This window comes from Thamnophis sirtalis, unplaced genomic scaffold (assembly GCF_051295495.1).
Source record: "Thamnophis sirtalis isolate CommonGarterSnake01/CBP01778 unplaced genomic scaffold, rThaSir2_p1.2 scaffold_15, whole genome shotgun sequence".
Taxonomy (NCBI): Eukaryota; Metazoa; Chordata; class Lepidosauria; order Squamata; family Natricidae; genus Thamnophis; species Thamnophis sirtalis.
Genome location: NW_028261395.1, coordinates 5,580,231 through 5,598,417, shown reverse-complemented (window position 1 = coordinate 5,598,417; position 18,187 = coordinate 5,580,231). Strand labels below are relative to the sequence as shown.

Below are 18,187 nucleotides of genomic sequence, written 5' to 3'. Positions count from 1 at the left end.
TGTTTCACTTGGTGCCCCAAAAGTCTTTCATAGCCAGTCTCTTCCTTAGGAAGAGTGACAGGGGGCTTCATAGAGGTCAGAGGTATGGGTGGGATATTTTCAGTCACTGCCGTGAGCTTTTCCTTCATAATGTGCATTGGTTTCCAGTGACGTGTGACAGATTTGCAGCCATGGCGGATCAGCTGTAGGCCGGGCAGCCTGTTGTGGCAGCAGATTCGGACAGTGAGGATGTTGGGGAGGAACATGGGCCAGTCCTGGAGGCAGGGGAAGGCTCTGATAAGGGCTCTATGTCAGAGGCAGAGAGAGGGCCAGAGCCGTATGCCAATTATCAGCTGTCTTCAGAGGCAGTCATCAGTGAGGCAGACAAAACAGCTAGAGCCTGTTCCCAGTGTGCGCATGCGCGGAGTTGCCAGACAAAGGGAAGAGCTAAAGAGCAGAGGTGGACTTGGGAGTAAGGCCCCAGGTGGACGATGAATGGTCCTCCCAGAGGAAATAAAAGGAGCGAACGGGGAATGGAGTTTGCAGGAGACAATTAGTTCGCTTAATTGGTTCGTGACTCTCTGAGACTCCCTTGTCACGTTTCGCAGATTATCGGCCGTGTCAGCTCTCCAAGCCAGATAAGGTTTGTGACTGTAAATCTTCCCTTGAAAGACTTTGCTGGATGTGAAGGAGCAGAATTCACAGTAAATTAATAAAAGGGGTTTTTGTCGGTATAAGGAGTTGCTTCATGCTCTTGGGAAGCCTCGGTCGGAAACCAGCCAGCCAGTTTCACAGACCCTTTTACCCCAACTGCTAACAGTAGCCATTCCTTAAAATAAAATAAATAAAACTGGAATCAACTTCACTTTCTAGATGACAGACAAGTCGGTTTTCAGCTGGAAGAATAAATTAAACGCAACACAACGATGTTATCTGAGCTGTTGTATGACATTAACGTATACTTCTAGAGAGCTTTTCCTATCTGCTATTTTAAATAAACATTAGGTAAAAGTTTACTGTAGTAAACACATTACAACACAACATTAGATATCTACCCAGGGTTACAACGCATACGTGACTAGAAATTAGGGGAGGCTAATTCTAAAATTATAATTGGCCAGAAGTCAAAGAGGTCTGCTAGGTATCTATTTCTTCCAAATGTTAATAGACAATGAAAATCGAAATGGCCACTTGATATCTAATGTAATGGAACGATTCAGTCAGCAAAACACTTGGAAAACATTCAGCCTGAGAGCCTGTTAAATGGGACTTGTATTTTATTCCTAATCGCAGCATAAATGGAGCATGTCGCAGAGAATGTTAAATGTTCTCCTCTATTTCTGACACAGTGGCAGTGATCCTGTCCTTTGGACAGTATCTGAAATCTGCCTTCAAAGTTCAAGCGAGGGCATTATTTGGGCATATAAGTTTATTGGAGACTAGAATGTGAATAGGTGTTTTCCAGCCGATCTCCTTCCTAGGGAGATTTATACCAAAATTAAATAATGGGAGGCTAGCAACTGTCTTAAAATGAGTTAGAACTGTTAGATCGGAGTTCTCCAACCTTTCCGGGTTGACGGCCCAGAGCGGGAAGGGGGAGAGGGGATGGTTGACTTAGGGCCAGAGTACCTTCGAGACCGCCTACTGCCACATACCTCCCAGCGGCCAGTAAGATCCCACAGATTGGGCCTCCTTCAGATGCCGTCAGCCAGACAGTGTCGGCTGGCGGGCCCCCGGAGGAGAGCCTTCTCTGTGGCTGCTCCGACTCTTTGGAATCAGCTACCCCCAGAGATCTGGACCATACCCACTCTCATGGCCTTCAGGAAAGCTGTAAAAACCTGGCTGTTCCGGCAGGCCTGGGGCTGTTGACCTCACTGTTGAGGTCCTGCCCCGATGAGAATGAATGCGTGATGTGTTGCTATTTTAAACCATTTTCTTTTGTTATGTGTTCGTTATGTCTCTCTTTTTTTATTTTTTATTTTTTTTTGTAAGCCGCCTGGAGTCCTTCGGGATTGGGCGGCATATAAATTTTATTAATAAATAAATAAATGGTTTTGTGGGAGGGGCAGACACGTGCACCTGCATTCACCTGTTGCTTGGCGAACGGGGCCAAAAGTTCCTGAAATGCTCATGTGAGTGAGGCCAGAATCGGCCATGACACTTGCACAAGTGGGACAGTGCGCGCGCATATGCACCACCCAGCCATCACTGGCCTGGTTGTGAATAGACCAAAGACTGGTAGTGGACCATGGTCTACAGGTTGGGGGGGGGCACTGTGTTAGGTGGCTCTGGCAGAAATTGTGTGCCTGTGGAACACAATCTATGAAAGACGGAGGTTTTTCTTTAAAAAAAAAATTATTTATGGTATATGTCTATGTGAGTAAACAGTACTGTCAATCCACATCTTCATTTCTGTCCCGTATAAAAGCTGTGACATTTTGCCATGGAATATTTTGAATACAGAAAAAGTTAAAACTGAATCTCACTCTGAGATAAATCTTTAGAATGAATGACCATTTAGCGTTTGAGAGTTATTAAAGTTGCATTAAGATGTACTACCCAGGACGAGTTCTGGAAATGTGTACACAAGGGTTTAAAGAGATGGCATTGCTCTGCTGGCTATGGATTAATGTTGCATAATTACCGTTGTTAAGGTAGATATGCAAAGATAATACTTTTGTTTTTATTGCAGTCAGAATGTGCCATATGTAAAAACCAAACACTGTACAAGTAATAAAAGAATTGTTCCTTTAAGCAAGACATAGTATATAGTAACTTTGAATTCCTGATTTAATAAAGCTACGAGCTGACACAAGGAACCTTAATTATTCCAGTATGACGAATAACAATCTAACTAATAGGTTGGGTTGTCCAAGACTTTTTTTCCCAATAGATTTTTTTCTAAATAGCAGTTTCAAGTAAGTTACTACAAGTAATCCTCAACTTACGACCATAATTAAGCACAAAATTTCCAATAATCGAGATAATCAAGTTAAGTGAGTTTTGCCCCATTTCACACCTTTTCTAGCCATAGTTGTGAATCACCGCACCTGTTAAGTTACAAGTTTAATTGAGCCTAGAATTGTTGTTTTAAGGTGTACCGACCACACCTGATTTTACGTTGTTTTTTTTTAGGGTTTTGTTACGCAAATGCTGCAGTCATTAAGCAAATCAATGGGTTCCACCACAAAACCGCGGTAGACTAAAGCGCGCTCGACGAAAGCGCGTACCTGACGTCATCACAGCGCGACGAAAACATCACGCTGTGAGCGGTAAAGTTAAAATTAACGTGAAAACCTTATCCTAACCCCCCCAAACCTAACCCTAAACCTAACCCTAAACCTAACCCTTAACCTAACCCTTAACCTAACGCTAAACCTAACGCTAACCCTTAACCTAACCCTAACCCTAACCCTAACCCTAACGCTTAACGTAACCCTAAACCTAACCCTAACCCTTAACCTAACCCTAACCCTAACCCTTACCTTTACGTGAATCGGCTTGCTTTAAAAGCGCTTTTTAAAGCGCCCTTTTTCTCCGCGGTCGTATTTGTCGCGCTGCTGATGACATCAGGTACGCGCTTTAATCGGGCGCGCTTTAGTGGACCGCGGTTTTGTCGTGCCACGAATCAATGGATACTGTTTGCCAGAAAGTGGAAGTAAATGTTGGTTTCCAGCAAAAAAAAGTCATAAATACAGAATCACATATTTCACGCAAGCAGCTGTAGATGTTGGGCCAATTGCCAAAACACCCGAAATGTGATCATGGGATTGGGGAGGGGCAGCCATTGGAATTTGTATTCTGGATTATAAATCACCCTGGGAAGGTCCATTGTAGCTTTGAAAGTTTGCTAAAAGACCGGTCATACTGTAAGTCAAGGACTTCCTGTATGGACTTTTATTCTTTTCTTATCGAGATAGAAGCTGTAAAAATGTACATATAAGTCATGTATAAATAGATAAGTCATATACTTTTATGGTCTAGCAAAGAATAGCAAAGACATTAAAAGTGAATAGTAAACTGCACACGTATACTGTCTTCTCTTATTTGTTCTTTAAAACTAAGATAGGTTAAGTATATTGATATGGAAGCATAAATACCATCAACATAGAATGGAGTTTGCTCAGAAGCTGAAATACACCAAGTGAATGAGAGGAAGAGTGGGAAGCAGAGGAGAGAAGAAAGATAGGAAGAGAGGGATAGGAGAGAGGATAAGGGGGTAAGCTGAGGAGGATAAGGAGGAGTGGAATGAAAAGAGAGGAGAAGGAGAAAGGAAGGGGAAGTAGAGTAGAAAAGGATGGAGGGAAGACAGGATGTAGAAGAGTGGGAAGCAGAGGGGAGAAGAAAGATAGGAAGAGAGGGATAGGGAGAGGGTAAGGGGGGAAGAGGAGGAGGATCAGGAGGAGTGGAATGAAGAGAGAGGAGAAGGAGAAAGGAAGGGGAAGTAGAGTAGAAAAGGATGATGGAGGGAAGAAAGGAGGTAGGAGAGAGGTAGAAGAAAGAGGTGTATGGAGAGCAGAAGAGCTAATAATGGGTTTTTATCTTTCTGGGCATTGATGTCAAGAGGAACTGATGTAATTACTACTTAATACGATAGGATATTGGCTATGTAATAGTATACATGTGATTATATGTTATGAAAATGGAAAATAAAACCTATATTATAAAAAAAGTGAATAGTAAATAGTGAACAGACACGCAGAACATTTAATCCACAAACTCAAACTCAGAGTTCAAAAAAAAAAAAAAGTAAGATTCAATACACTGCAAACAGAAAGAACCTTTATATAAGGCTCCGAACAAGAACAGCAAAAACAACAGAATATGATGCAAATCAAAAGAAAATTATAATTAATTTCCTTTGTAGAATAAGTATGTTTAACTACTAATACTATTAACTTTATTCCAATTTAGAGACAGGTAATTCTTTGAATTATTGGACTTGGGAGAAACTAGAGTTGAGTTCAGATAACCATAACACAGTTGCTCAAAAAACTATTCATTTCAGTAATTCTCCCATTAATGAGAGCCTATGGAAAAATACTGTAGAACAGGGTTTCTCAACCTTGGCGACTTTAAGTCCTGTGGACTTCAACTCCCAGAATTCCCCAGCCAGCTGGCTGGGGAATTCTGGGAGTTGAAGTCCACAGGACTTAAAGTCGCCAAGGTTGAGAAACACTGCTGTAGAATCACTTGCTATTTTAATTAAAAATGTGAATTTGACATTTTATCAACTGAAACGTTATTGGATTGACAAAGATTTATATCTATTTCAGATTGTGACGGCGAAGTAAACAGAAAAGGATGTTTTTTACAGCAATGCACTCCGTTTCTTAGTTACGACAAGAAAAATTTAAAAAGGTAAGGGTACCAAACATCATATAATGTAAGCAGTAAGGATCAGGGTAGATAAAAATCGATGCTTTTATTTACGAAAATCTAAAAAAATCAGATTTTTTAAATTTAAATCGGATTTTTATTATTTAAATCAGATTATTATTTTTTACTTGTATCAAATTTATTTTAATAAAATGCTTTTGGAGTAAAAACCTACCTAAAGATAATTTTCTATTTAGGATACATTAATAATTTAGTTTATTCGGCATGAAATGGAGCTTAGTTAGGTAGCCTAAGGCTGTATATTCTGCAATATTGGGACTGTCAGTGAGTCAACAGCAGGTCAGAGGAAGAATTGTTGCGGGACAGAAATGACAGTTGCTCTTTAAAAATTATGATTTAAATCGAGTTGATTTAAATCAGATCCACCCTGATAAGGATCATTAATAATCATGGATGCAACCCTTCATTTCTTTTTAAAAAGTACCTATTAAAGTTTATTAAAGGGAAACATAAGGTATTCAAACAGGAAATTATTCATATAGCATAGCTAAAGGTTCCCCTTGAACATATGTGCTAGTCGTTCCCGACTCTAGCGGGTGATGCTCATCTCTGTTTGTAAGCCAAAGAGCCAGCGCTGTCTGGGGTCATGTGGTCAGCATGACGAAATGACGAAGGCGCATGGAACGCTGTTACCTTCCTACCAAAGATGGTTCCCATTTTTCTACTTACATTTTTACATGCTTTCGAACTGCTAGGTTGGCAGAAGTTGGGACAAATAACAGGAGCTCACTCTGTTATGCGGCGTTAGGGATTCAAACCGCCGAACTGCCGACCTTTCCGATCAACAAGCTCAGAATTTTAGCCACTGAGCCACTGGGTCCCTCTTAAAATAGCATAGATTAACATAAATTTGAAATGACCTAATAGGTTTGTTGGTCTACACCAGTGGTAGTCAACCTGGTCCCTACCACCCACTAGTGGGCATTCCAGCTTTCATGGTGGGCGGTAGGGGTTTGCTGTAACTCTGCTTTATAAATTTTATAAAGTAAAGTTACTTCCCTATTTTATAAATCACCATTACTGTGGAACTGGTGGGTGGTTAGAAAATTTTACTACTAACAGAGATACACAAGTGGGCGGTAGGTATAAAAAGGTTGACTTAGGTTTACACCAACAAAAATTATAATTGTCACGGCAATAATTTTTCCTACAGCCCTATAGCTGCAACATTTTGATCTGCCAGAGGCAATAAATAAGACTTCGATGCATTTCAATTTGGGTTGAAGACTTTTCAGGATATCACAAAACAAGCCCACATTTTCCTCCAAAGCACTACCATAACGACCAGGCCCTGTCTATCGTATTTTGGTCATGTGGGGACCCTTGTTCCTTAGATGCTTATGATACTTGGAAAAGTTGAAGGGAAAAGGAGAGAGAGAGGATGGCATCAACAAGATGGATGGATTTAATTATGGCAGCAATGAATGCACTACCAAGAGACTCAAAAGGTCAAACAGGAGACAAACCACGGGATAAAATCTATCCATGAGGTTGCTAACACTTAATACCAAATTGATGACACCGATCAATCAATCACTCGGCACAAGCCCCAAAGGATTTACTTAAATCCCTCTATCTATACCGATATTTTTTCCACTTAACGTATGGAACAATAAACTCCACTTGTACAGCTAATTTGACTTCAGGTCTGGTGTGAATATATGGGACGGGGTGGGTGATGGAAGAGAGGGGAAATCAATTCACATATCATGTTAAATCAGGCTAATCCGGACCCTTACGACCCTCCAGGCCTTCCGCAAAGCCACCAAGTCCTGGCTGTTCCAGCAGGCTGGGGGGAGCTGAGAAGCATCTACCGCCACGGAAATTGTGAATGTTGGTTTTGTTTTTAATATGTTGTCTTTGTCTCGTTTCCCCCTTTCCCTTGTCTTTTGTGAGCCGCCCGGAGTCCTCCGGGAGTGGGCGGCATACAAGACAAATAAATAAATAAATAAATAAATAAATAAATAAATAAATAAATAAATAAATAAATAAAATGATAGAGGCAAACGATCTCAATCTAAAAACTACACTTACATCAAATATCAATTACTGTAATCAATCTGACGCCCCTGTCAATACGCGGATACAGATCAAGCTTCATTACACTTCCTTAAAATACCCTAAGAACAAATTGTCACAACACATTTGTAGAATTGTAATTGGAAGAAAGAAAGAAAAAATATCAGGATATAAAATGCTGTATTGATACACCCTGCTTTAAGCCCAAAAAAAACCCCACAATGAATAAACCATGGAGAAAAAAAGCAAAATCTGCTTATTGAAGTTAAATTTTTCTTGATTACAATGTCTTTGTTTAGAAGCCAAACAAGAAGGTTCTTTGATCAATTGAGATCCAAGGCCCTAGGACGTAACAAGGCCAACCTTACAGAGCTATGCTAAAAGAATTTGACAATCTTCCAAGCAGAGAAACCAGATGGCTGTTTCAAAGAAAAAGAAGAGCACAGGCTGCTATGAAAAGGCATAAGCTACACACTGGATCAAATGTTACGTACTGTATGTAGAATCTGAAGTCTTAGGCATTACCGTATTTTTCGGAGTATAAGACGCACCATTTTTTTTCCTCAAAAAAGAGGCTGAAAATCTGGGTGCGTCTTATACACCAAATACAGCATTTTTGCCTCCCGAACCCCAAAATGGCCGTGCATACCCTAATGGAGGCTTTCAGAGAGTCCTGGGGGCTGGGGAGGGCAGAAATGAGCAAAAAAAAGGCCATTCCCCCCCCCAGCCCCCAGTAGTATTCTATAAGCCTCCATAAGGCTATGCATGCAATTTTTTTGATTAAAAATGGGATCTTTTTCACAAAAAATGAGCCATGTTTGCTCATTTTTGCCCCCACCCCATCCAGGAGTACTCTGCAAGCCCCCCCCCCCCCAGGCTATTCATGCCTTTAAAAAATGGGCCCATTTTCATGAAAAACGGGCCATTTTTGGGAGGTTTGCAGAGTGCAAAAACTTTTTTCCCCCTTTTGGAAAGCTCTTTAATTGATTGATGAGAATTACATTGATTAAGAGCTATGCCAGCAGAAACAAAGTCTTAAGTATTGCAGATTGTCAGCGATTTCTTTCTCCAGCACATGGATAAATACACCTTGAAACATCTACCTATCTACGTACTCTCCCGCCCACCTACCTACTGTATTTCTCTATCTCTCTCTATTTTTCTCTCTCTCTATCCCTTTATCTACCTACCTACCAACTACTCTCTCTCTCTCCCTCCCTACCTACTGTATTTCTCTCTCTTTCTCTCCCTCTCTATCCCTCTATCTACCCACCTACTTTTAAAAAAAATATGCCTCTTCAAAACCTTGGTGCGTCTTATACTCCGGTGCATCTTATACTCCGAAAAATAGGGTACATCTCTTATAGCAATAGTTCTTAAGACTTATATACCGCTTCACAATGTTTTACTCTAAAAGGTTTACAGAGTCAGCATATTTCCCCAAACAATCTGGGTCCTTATTTTACCAACCTTGGAAGGATGGAAGGCTGAATCAACCTCCAATAGTACACAATTGATTGCAAAAATTATACAACTTCCTTTCTAGTAACAGTGCAACAAGTCAACTTTTCCTTTGATTATTATTATCTGTTAGTATATATAGGTGGATCTACATATTATATTGCATCAGATCTTGTTCCTTGGTTCAGGAATAACGTAACTTTTTAAAAATCTTATATTCCATAATAATGATGTTGGTAGCACAGTAGATGCACATGTGTGTGCATTTGTTTGCTCGCACACATAAGGTATTTGAAGGAAGTTTGTTTTATACTACTACATAGCAAAATAGTTGCATGGAGAAATAAAATAGGAAGGCAGTGTTGTAAATGCATGTTTACGTATATGGCCAATTGATCACATTTGATGTCAAGACTTACGTTGCATGATGGCATTTTAGTCTTGAACTAAATGATTTAATAATTTCAGCAGTGGAAAAAAGAAGGGACTAAAAGTTCTAAGTATTAATATTTGTTATTATATCTAACTAAATTCTTAAATCCGGTGTAGGGATGGAGATGGAGGAGGAGGAAAGCGCCTTACAAAAATTTAGAGAAAGAAAGCCCAGTTTCTGCATTCAAAGCATGGCAAGAAAAATAAACTGAATTCTGAAAAGTATTGTTCACTTTCAAGCCTTGAGGTCAACGAAAAAAATAGCAGTTTCCTCTCTAAATGAGATTAGGAAGTGAGATGGTTTCTGCTAGCTGAAACCAGGACTCACCCATCATTATGCGCTATCCATTTTAGCATTTAAAAATTGACGTACTAAAGTTCAACAAATTCATATATTTTAGGAAACTACTCCGAAATAACTTCACATTTATGTGCTCCAACTTAATTTAATCCCCCAATAAAGAAATGCCTTTTGAATGTTTATACCATAAAATAAAATGCAAATACAGTATTTCAGTTTCTTATACCAAGTTAGCATAGTCCCTTCTCACTCCAAAAATATCCACTTACATTATTGCTAATATTTTTCTTATCCCAAGACTATTTTCCAGGTAAGTGGCAGAATGTAACACCAAAGGCTAGCCCTTGGTAGTACCTTCATACAGGTTACATTGGAAAATTGGTTGGTTGGATTTGGGTGTGTGTGTGTGGTTGCCCTTCATGCTAAAAAATAATAGTGATAAGAAGTTCCATGACATTGCTAAGAAAACAACAAGGATGGGTCAAGCCATTCAAAGTAAGATTCAGTCCTAAAACAAATCTCAACAAATATTACAACAGAGTGCACAAAGGACATTTTTAAAGAACATATTTTCCCCTCTTTATCAATATCTGGTTTATATAAGTGTGATTTTAGAGTTTAAAATGCATAATGAGGCAATTATGAATTAAGATCTAACAGCATGGGACACTGGAAACTGGATATTTGCTATTGTTTAAACTATTGCTTAAACTCCAAAGAATATTTTCACTTGAAATAGGAGGAAAAAGAAAGAAAGACTGTCTTCTTTCTATAATCTATCCTGTTTAAGAGCCGAGGTGGCGCAGTGGTTAAATGCAGCACTGCAGGCTACTTCAGCTGACTGCAGTTCTGCAGTTCGGCTGTTCAAATCTCACCGGCTCAAGGTTGACTCAGCCTTCCATCCTTCCGAGGTGGGTAAAATGAGGACCCGGATTGTTGTTGGGGGCAATATGCTGACTCTGTAAACCGCTTAGAGAGGGCTGAAAGCCCTATGAAGCGGTATATAAGTCTAACTGCTATTGCTATTACTCATCAAAACATAAATCATAAGGTTTTTTTTCTATTTTGTCCAAAAGCCCATAAGGGGTTTTTAGTCAACAATAAACATAGATACTGGAGGAGGAGCCAACGCTGCAACGGTACGGAGGTGCCGTCTCAATGCTCCGAGACTGCCGCCGATACTTTTGCCGCTGGGTGGTCCAATCGGACCTAAACTGTCCCGAAGAGACAGTGAACAGGAAGACTACATCTTGCTAATCTCAGGAACCCTGCAAAGTCCCTGATTGATCCAAGAGAAGGTTTTCAAACTGGCGACAAAAGGCAGCCTAGGCTGATGAAGTTGGGACGGCTCTGGAATGGAAGGAAATGGAAAGAGAAAGTGTGTCCGTCTGGTGAGGAATCCTTTCTGTTTTGAAAAAGACTGCCCCCCAAAACTTCTTCTCTACTCTAACAAAAGTTTATATTATTTGCTATTAAACTCCATTTAAGAACTTTGTTTCCCTTAAGCCTGACACAACATCAGAGAGCGAAAGGAAGCAAAACTGCCGCTCGGAGGCTAAAGGCTAGAGTTTCTGAAACTACGTATTCGTTCCTGTTTCTCCTTTGATTTCACTGTTTTTGTACTTCAAAGTTCCGTAATTAAAAGTGATAAGAGCCAAGGGCATGAAGTGTTTACACAGCTGTCCTTTGAGAGCCTTATCGGCACTGGGAGAGGGGGAAAAAACAGAACCTCTTTCTTGTGAAGATTACAAATGATTTTGTCTTTAAGCTCTCTCTCTCTCACACTCTCCATATATATATATATATATATATATATATATATATATATATATATATATATATATATATATATATATATATATATATATATATATATGTGTGTGTGTGTGTGTGTGTGTACGTGTGTGTGTGTGTGTGTGTGTGTGTATTTGGAAATATGGATCAATTTTCAGAAGATGAAACTTTAAGTTTGCAAAAGATTTTGGATGGAACTCAAAATTTATTGGCGGTAACTGAGAGAACTGAGAAGAAAATAAGAGTTTATACTAGAAAAAAATGATAGAGATGGATCTCCAAAAATGTCCATAAAAACTTTACCAAGGAAATAAACAGAAGATTAACTCCACAAATGGCAAAAGAAATAAGACTATATGCCTTCTGGAAGGATACAGGTTTATATATGAAAGTTGATAGCAATAGCAATAGCAATAGCAGTTAGACTTATATACCGCTTCATAGGGCTTTCAGCCCTCTCTAAGCGGTTTACAGAGTCAGCATATCGCCCCCAACAATCTGGGTCCTCATTTTACCCACCTCAGAAGGATGGAAGGCTGAGTCAACCCTGAGCCGGTGAGATTTGAACTGCCGAACTGCAGTTAGCAGTCAGCTGAAGTGGCCTGCAGTACTGCACTGTAACCACTGTATGGTAATACAAAGGAAGCTAAGTTTGGTGATTAATAAGTAGGAATTTAGTAATCTTTAGATTGCTTTGTTAAATAAATAGTTGATAATGGTAACAAGGTACATATTTATGTTGGCTGGAGGTGAGGAAGTTGGATATAAGTAAAAAATGATTTTGTTAACAAATATTAATAATAACAATAATAATGAAATAATGAGATATAGTTAACAACATATATATGTATTGGTTTAATATAAGGAATTTGGATATAAATTGCAAACAGTGACTTGGGGGAAAAAAGGCTTAGAAACTTGGTCAACTAATCTTTATTTAGAGTATGTTATAAAGGCTTAAGGTTATTGGATGATTTTTGTAATAACTAATGAAATGCCATCAGGTGGTTGCGTTTTTAACTACGGATTATTTTAGGCAAAAGGATTCTAAAACAACTTCAGTCAAATGAGGACTATGCTATGCTGATAGTATGACTCATTAAGAATCTTTGACATCCGATATGAATATAAGTAATGACTGTGCAAGAGACGCGCGAAAGCTAATTGACACACTTTCTACAAGATGTAATGTAAGATGATGATTTTTGTTTCGTTTAAAAAAATCCTTGCAAAAAGAGATTAAAGTAAACATAGATACTGTATTATCTTTTGTCTGATCAAAGAAAGCAATTTAGCCATCTCGTTAAAAACCATCATCTTAAACCTTTCAAATAACTGTAGATAAGAACCACTGACAACTATATCCCTCTGCCACCAGTTCTTCTCTTGATTTTACTTTACGTTCCTGTGGACAAAATTCTAAATCTCCCAACTTTTAAATTCCTTGATACATAGGTCTTAACACGAGAGAGGCCAGTAAACTTTATAGGATTGAAATTAGAGGATTAAAGCAAGAATTTTCCATAGAGGAGAATTCTAAAATCTCGTGATACTGTTAAAACTACTAAAATAATAAACCTCAACTCCAATAAAACTAGTTAGTAAAAGGTTTATTAAAACTCTTGTGATTGTAAGGGGGTTTAGGCAGAAGATGAGGGTCACAGAATTACGTCACCTTCTCATAAAACGTGTTCCAAGTTTTACTGCTTGATTTGTACATACTTGCAAAGTGTGGTCAAAAGTCACTCTATGCTTTGGTGGCACCAAAAACCACAACTGAGTTTTGATAACACTCCTACTTTTGATTACGCAAGTCTGAACAAGGGGTTTTTTTTTTTTGTATGCTTGTAATTAGTAAGAGTGAACACATAATCGGTAAATTAAGAATTTGTAGATTAGCATTTGATTATTGCTCAAACCCCCGTTTTTTACTAAATATATCTAGAAGATGAAGGATTGGTCACATATTCCATCCTGGTTTTTAATAAAAGTTTAATAAGGTCTTGCGCTTATAAATCCAGAATATGTAACAATGTTGAACAGTTTTTCATGTCTCCAGTAAATTATTTAAAATGAAAAAAAATCTTGAAATATTATATAGAACTTTTAAATTAAATATAATAGACACTCCTCAAAGTTTTAAAAAATTCACGTAAGAAGGGATCTTGGGTCTGAATTCTGTGAGTCATTTGCAAACTCTTTATAATATGTAATCTAATATCTTAGTGAATCATCAAGAACAAACTATAAAATAATTCATTCCTTTAAAATTACATTATATTAATCATAACCCTTGTACTGGAAAAGTTTTAATAAAATTATTACACTTTAGAATAAGTTGTGGCAGTACTCATTTAGGCATTTTCACGGCAAGTACTTGATGAAATGGAAAAAAATATTAAAATTACATTATATTAATCATAACCCTTGTATTGGAAAAGTTTTAATAAAATTATTACACTTTAGAATAAGTTGTGGCAGTACTCATTTAGGCATTTTCACGGCAAGTACTTGATGAAATGGAAAAAAAAATTAAAATTACATTATATTAATCATAACCCTTGTATTGGAAAAGTTTTAATAAAATTATTACACTTTAGAATAAGTTGTGGCAGTACTCATTTAGGCATTTTCACGGCAAGTACTTGATGAAATGGAAAAAAAAATTAAAATTACATTATATTAATCATAACCCTTGTACTGGAAAAGTTTTAATAAAATTATTACACTTTAGAATAAGTTGTGGCAGTACTCATTTAGGCATTTTCACGGCAAGTACTTGATGAAATGGAAAAAATTACTTAAATAGTTTTGGACAAATATTTCATTTATCCCTTGTCTTTTGAAATGTTGCAGTGTAGAAATATTACTAGAGGAGGTAGACTTGGTAGCTAGATTTTATGCTGAAAAACTATAAACTTTTATTGGGAATCCTAGGAATTCTTTGGGATTAATGGTTTTTAAAACTGTGGGAATAATTTGGCTAAAAAAATAGCACAACAGCAAAATCCTCACAATTTCTTCTACCAAGGGTTGTTTTATTCAGTTTAGGGTCTGGGTTGCAAGTAACACCCCCCCCCCAACAGAATTAAAACTCTGAGACAAGTATCTTTCTCAAAGTATACATTTATTAGAGATGTCATATTGGCGCATCAACATCAACAAAGTAGTTAGCAATAGCAAAAGCAGTTAGACTTATATACCGCTTCATAGGGCTTTCAGCCCTCTCTAAGCGGTTTACAGAGTCAACATATCGCCCCCACAGTCTGGGTCCTCATTTCACCCACCTCGGAAGGATGGAAGGCTGAGTCAACCTTGAGCCGGTGAGATTAGAACCGCTGAACTGCAGATAACAGTCAGCTGAAGTGGCCTGCAGTACTGCACCCTAACCACTGCGCCACCTTGGCTCAGTTGTTCTCAATAAGTTAATTTCTCTTCTGGCGAACATACTGAAAGTAAATATTTACAACTTTAAAGATCTCTTTCAGATTCTAGATAGATTTATATATGCTTCCAAATTGTGGCCCTATTTGGTTCTTTTTTTTTGTCCCCTTTTATGCAACTTTTTTTTCTGGGGTCAGGTTGATGAACGGTTAAATCATTAATGAAGTTTTTTTTAAAAAAACAAGACACAAAAGTTAATATATTTGTCCAGATGCTTCTTTTTGATAAATAGGCTTTTTGACTCTGTTGCATCCGGGCTATCTGTCCATCCAGTCACAAACAATTAAGGTTTACTAAGTAAACCTCTCGCCCGACCGCCGGTGCCGGGAACGTGGGCGGGCTCCCCAACTGCCGCGGCGCTGGAACAATCTTAACCAATACATTTTTATGTTTGTTTATTAGTCATATGCGTCGAATTTCTCCTTATTTTCGGTTCAGTGTTTTAGTGTTCACTGTTTTTAGAATAGTGTAATTTTAATTTTGCTAACAATTTGAATGTAGGCGCCTCTTGATCTTGAGGCCCTAGGCTGAAGCCTAGTTAGCCTATAGGAAAATCCGGCCCTGGTCACAGTATCCCCATGGTCATGTGATCAAGATTCAGGCACTTCAACAACCAGCAGACATTTACCAGTCCTCACTTATGACAGCTGAAGCGTCCTGTCATATGATCACCATTTGAAACCTTCTCTGCCAGCTTCCCACAAGCAAAGGCAACAGAGAAGCTGGTAGAGAAGGCCACAAGTTACTGCAATAAGTCACTTGCATCCGCCGCCCCCCCCCCAGCAGCAACCGTGTTGGTCACACGTACCCTAGCAGCAAGCACTTCGGCCCTGCCACACCTGTACTATGCCTCACCAATCATTCTCATGCCCTCCCTCACCCAATAGCAGGCAACCTAGCCCTGCCACGTTCATCCTAGTCACCCAAACATCCTGTCCTACCCAGTGGCAGCCACGTGTTTCAGTGCTTGTGAGCCCACCAGAACTTTTGACTTCCAGCCGGCTTCCCCACTGACTTTCCTTGTTGGAACCCAGCATCAAGTTGCAAGGATATCCTTGCTTAATGAGTTGCAATCCTCACTTAACAACAGCAACAGACTGTGCCAGGATTGCTGCCACTAAGCCATGTGGTCACGTGACTTAACAGCTGAATTGCTTAGTAATGGACATTTCAGTTCCAAGTAACATAGTTAAGCGAAGACTACCTATTCACTGGTTCGGCCCCTTTGTCTTCTTCGCTTCTATGCTAACCACTTTCAAGCTAGTATCCTCCTGGCTAGACCAAATAGGAAGCTCTCCATGTCATCTATTGTGCTATATCATAGTTATCTAAGGGAGATCAGAAAGAGAACATTTACATATAATTGGCTTACAGGACAGGAATTCCTATCTTAGTTTATTTTTAGACATACTGAATTTTTCATACCATTCATGCTGATTTACCACCGCTTCTCCATTATAGTTTAAATTACTTCAAGATCATATATCATTGTTTGTAACACACACACACACAAATATTTTGCCAGAGTAAGGGTTTTCTCAATTAATCTGGAAACACATTTAAAAACTAACCTATATATTTGCTTTTAAGGAAGTGGTATTTCCTTCCCTCCCTCGCATATGAAACAAATATTCTTTTAAGATAACCTTATTTAGAAGCAACATACATCCCCTCTCAGCAGTTTGCTCCTCTTGACTTCCAAATTATATTATAGTGAGAGAGAGAAATTTAATTGAATTGCTCTTTATTGGAAGGAAGTTTTATAGTGTATTTTTCTTTTTCTTATCCTTGTCAGTGGGAGTCCAGTACTTGGAAAAATAAATAGCCACACCTGAAAAAAATCTAACCTTAGTTGAAAGTTAATCTAGTTTATATAGCTGTGCAAATAAGTACATAATAAATATAAAAGTGAAAAGCAAGTTTTACAGAGGACATGAGACACAAATAGCTGATTAATTACAATGCTTTTAAAATATGATCCCTTTTTCAGTAATGCACTGCTTTTAAAATCCTCTGGCTCAACAGATTTCCTTCCATCCTTTATTAACCCAGATGCATAAGAAGATTATTCCAATAATAAGTTAAGAAGATAAGCATTCTTATAAATGGAAAAATTCCATAAAATAGGAGCATATTTACCATTATAATTCTGTTCCCAGATTAGTCATCTTTGCTTCCTGGTTTTGTTTTGTTTTGTTTTGTTGTCTAGAAATCAAGTAAGAGAAGAAAAAAGGTATTTCATTTCTCTTTTCAATCATTCAGTTAAAGTAAAACTTAAATCATTCTAAGTATAATCCCTTCACAATGTTCTTGGACCCCCAACTAAAATTAAAAATCGCAATTCTGCACTTGCTAACACTTAAATGCTGGTTTGCTCATACAAAGCCACAAGATTAATTACTTTTTGAATTCAATAACTAAGAATGGTTAGAAATGGCCCCGAATTCAGGAGGATATATCAACATTCCCCAAGTATTATTTCTCTCGTGGCCTTCGCATAGCAATCATCTGAATTAAATTCTTAGGAGACTAAAATACTTTTTTTTTCTTGTGACAACAATCTTGTTTGCTTTCATTTTATTCTGAAACTGAACTCTCAAGAGTTACTCTTTAATTAAGAAAAATAGAGGTTTAACCTACATGACATGATTTACAGAGCTGAATCTCTTCCTAGAGGTGAGAAAATGATTGGTATAAAAGGCTTTGTGCCTCAGGCGGGACTAGAACTCAAGTCTCCCAATTTTGGGTGGGATGTCTTAACCACTACACCACATTTGAGTCTTCTGCAAGTTTTACAAGCTGCAAATACAGATAATGCCAAGGTAAGAATTACCTGCTACTAAAAATGGACTATAAAAGGTCCCCAGTCCATCCCGGAAATGAGATTAGGAGGAGGATGAGTAACTATTTACATATGGATTGACAGAAGTTGCTATGCAATAGAGTATGAGTTCGCATTTTAATGCGATACCATAGCTACACGGGTTGAAACTTGCCACGTAAGAAATTGCAGTACATTTTCCATCCAGTTCTGTTGATGGTGTATTGCAGTGTTTCCCAAACTTGGCAACTTGAAGATGTCTGGACTTCAACTCCCAGGGAATGCTAGCTGGGGAATTCTGGGAGTTGAAGTCCAGACATCTTCAAGTTGCCAAGTTTGGGAAACACTGGTGTATTGCAATAATGTTAAGTACTCATCAACTTTTATTGCTTATAAGCCAGTCTAATACAATGCTATTTTGAGGTGTGCATTGCTATGAACCAGGGGTGGGTTTCTCGCCCCGTTCCAACCGGTTCGGCGGCGTCCTCGTGCACGCGTGCGGCGCGTGCGTGCTAGCGTCTGTGCAATGCTCCAGA

General features: G+C 38.4%; 1 protein-coding gene across 1 annotated transcript in view; it reads right to left on the bottom strand.

Annotated features, from left to right (window-relative positions):
* The window catches only part of SGMS1 (sphingomyelin synthase 1), a 62,721-nt gene extending 45,693 nt beyond the window's left edge, over positions 1-17,028 (bottom strand). Inside the window, exon 1 of the mRNA XM_087702545.1 lies at positions 16,970-17,028. The gene's annotated coding sequence lies outside the window, so the exon portion shown is untranslated. The remainder of the gene's footprint in view (positions 1-16,969) is intronic.
* Between the last annotated feature and the right edge of the window lie 1,159 nt (positions 17,029-18,187).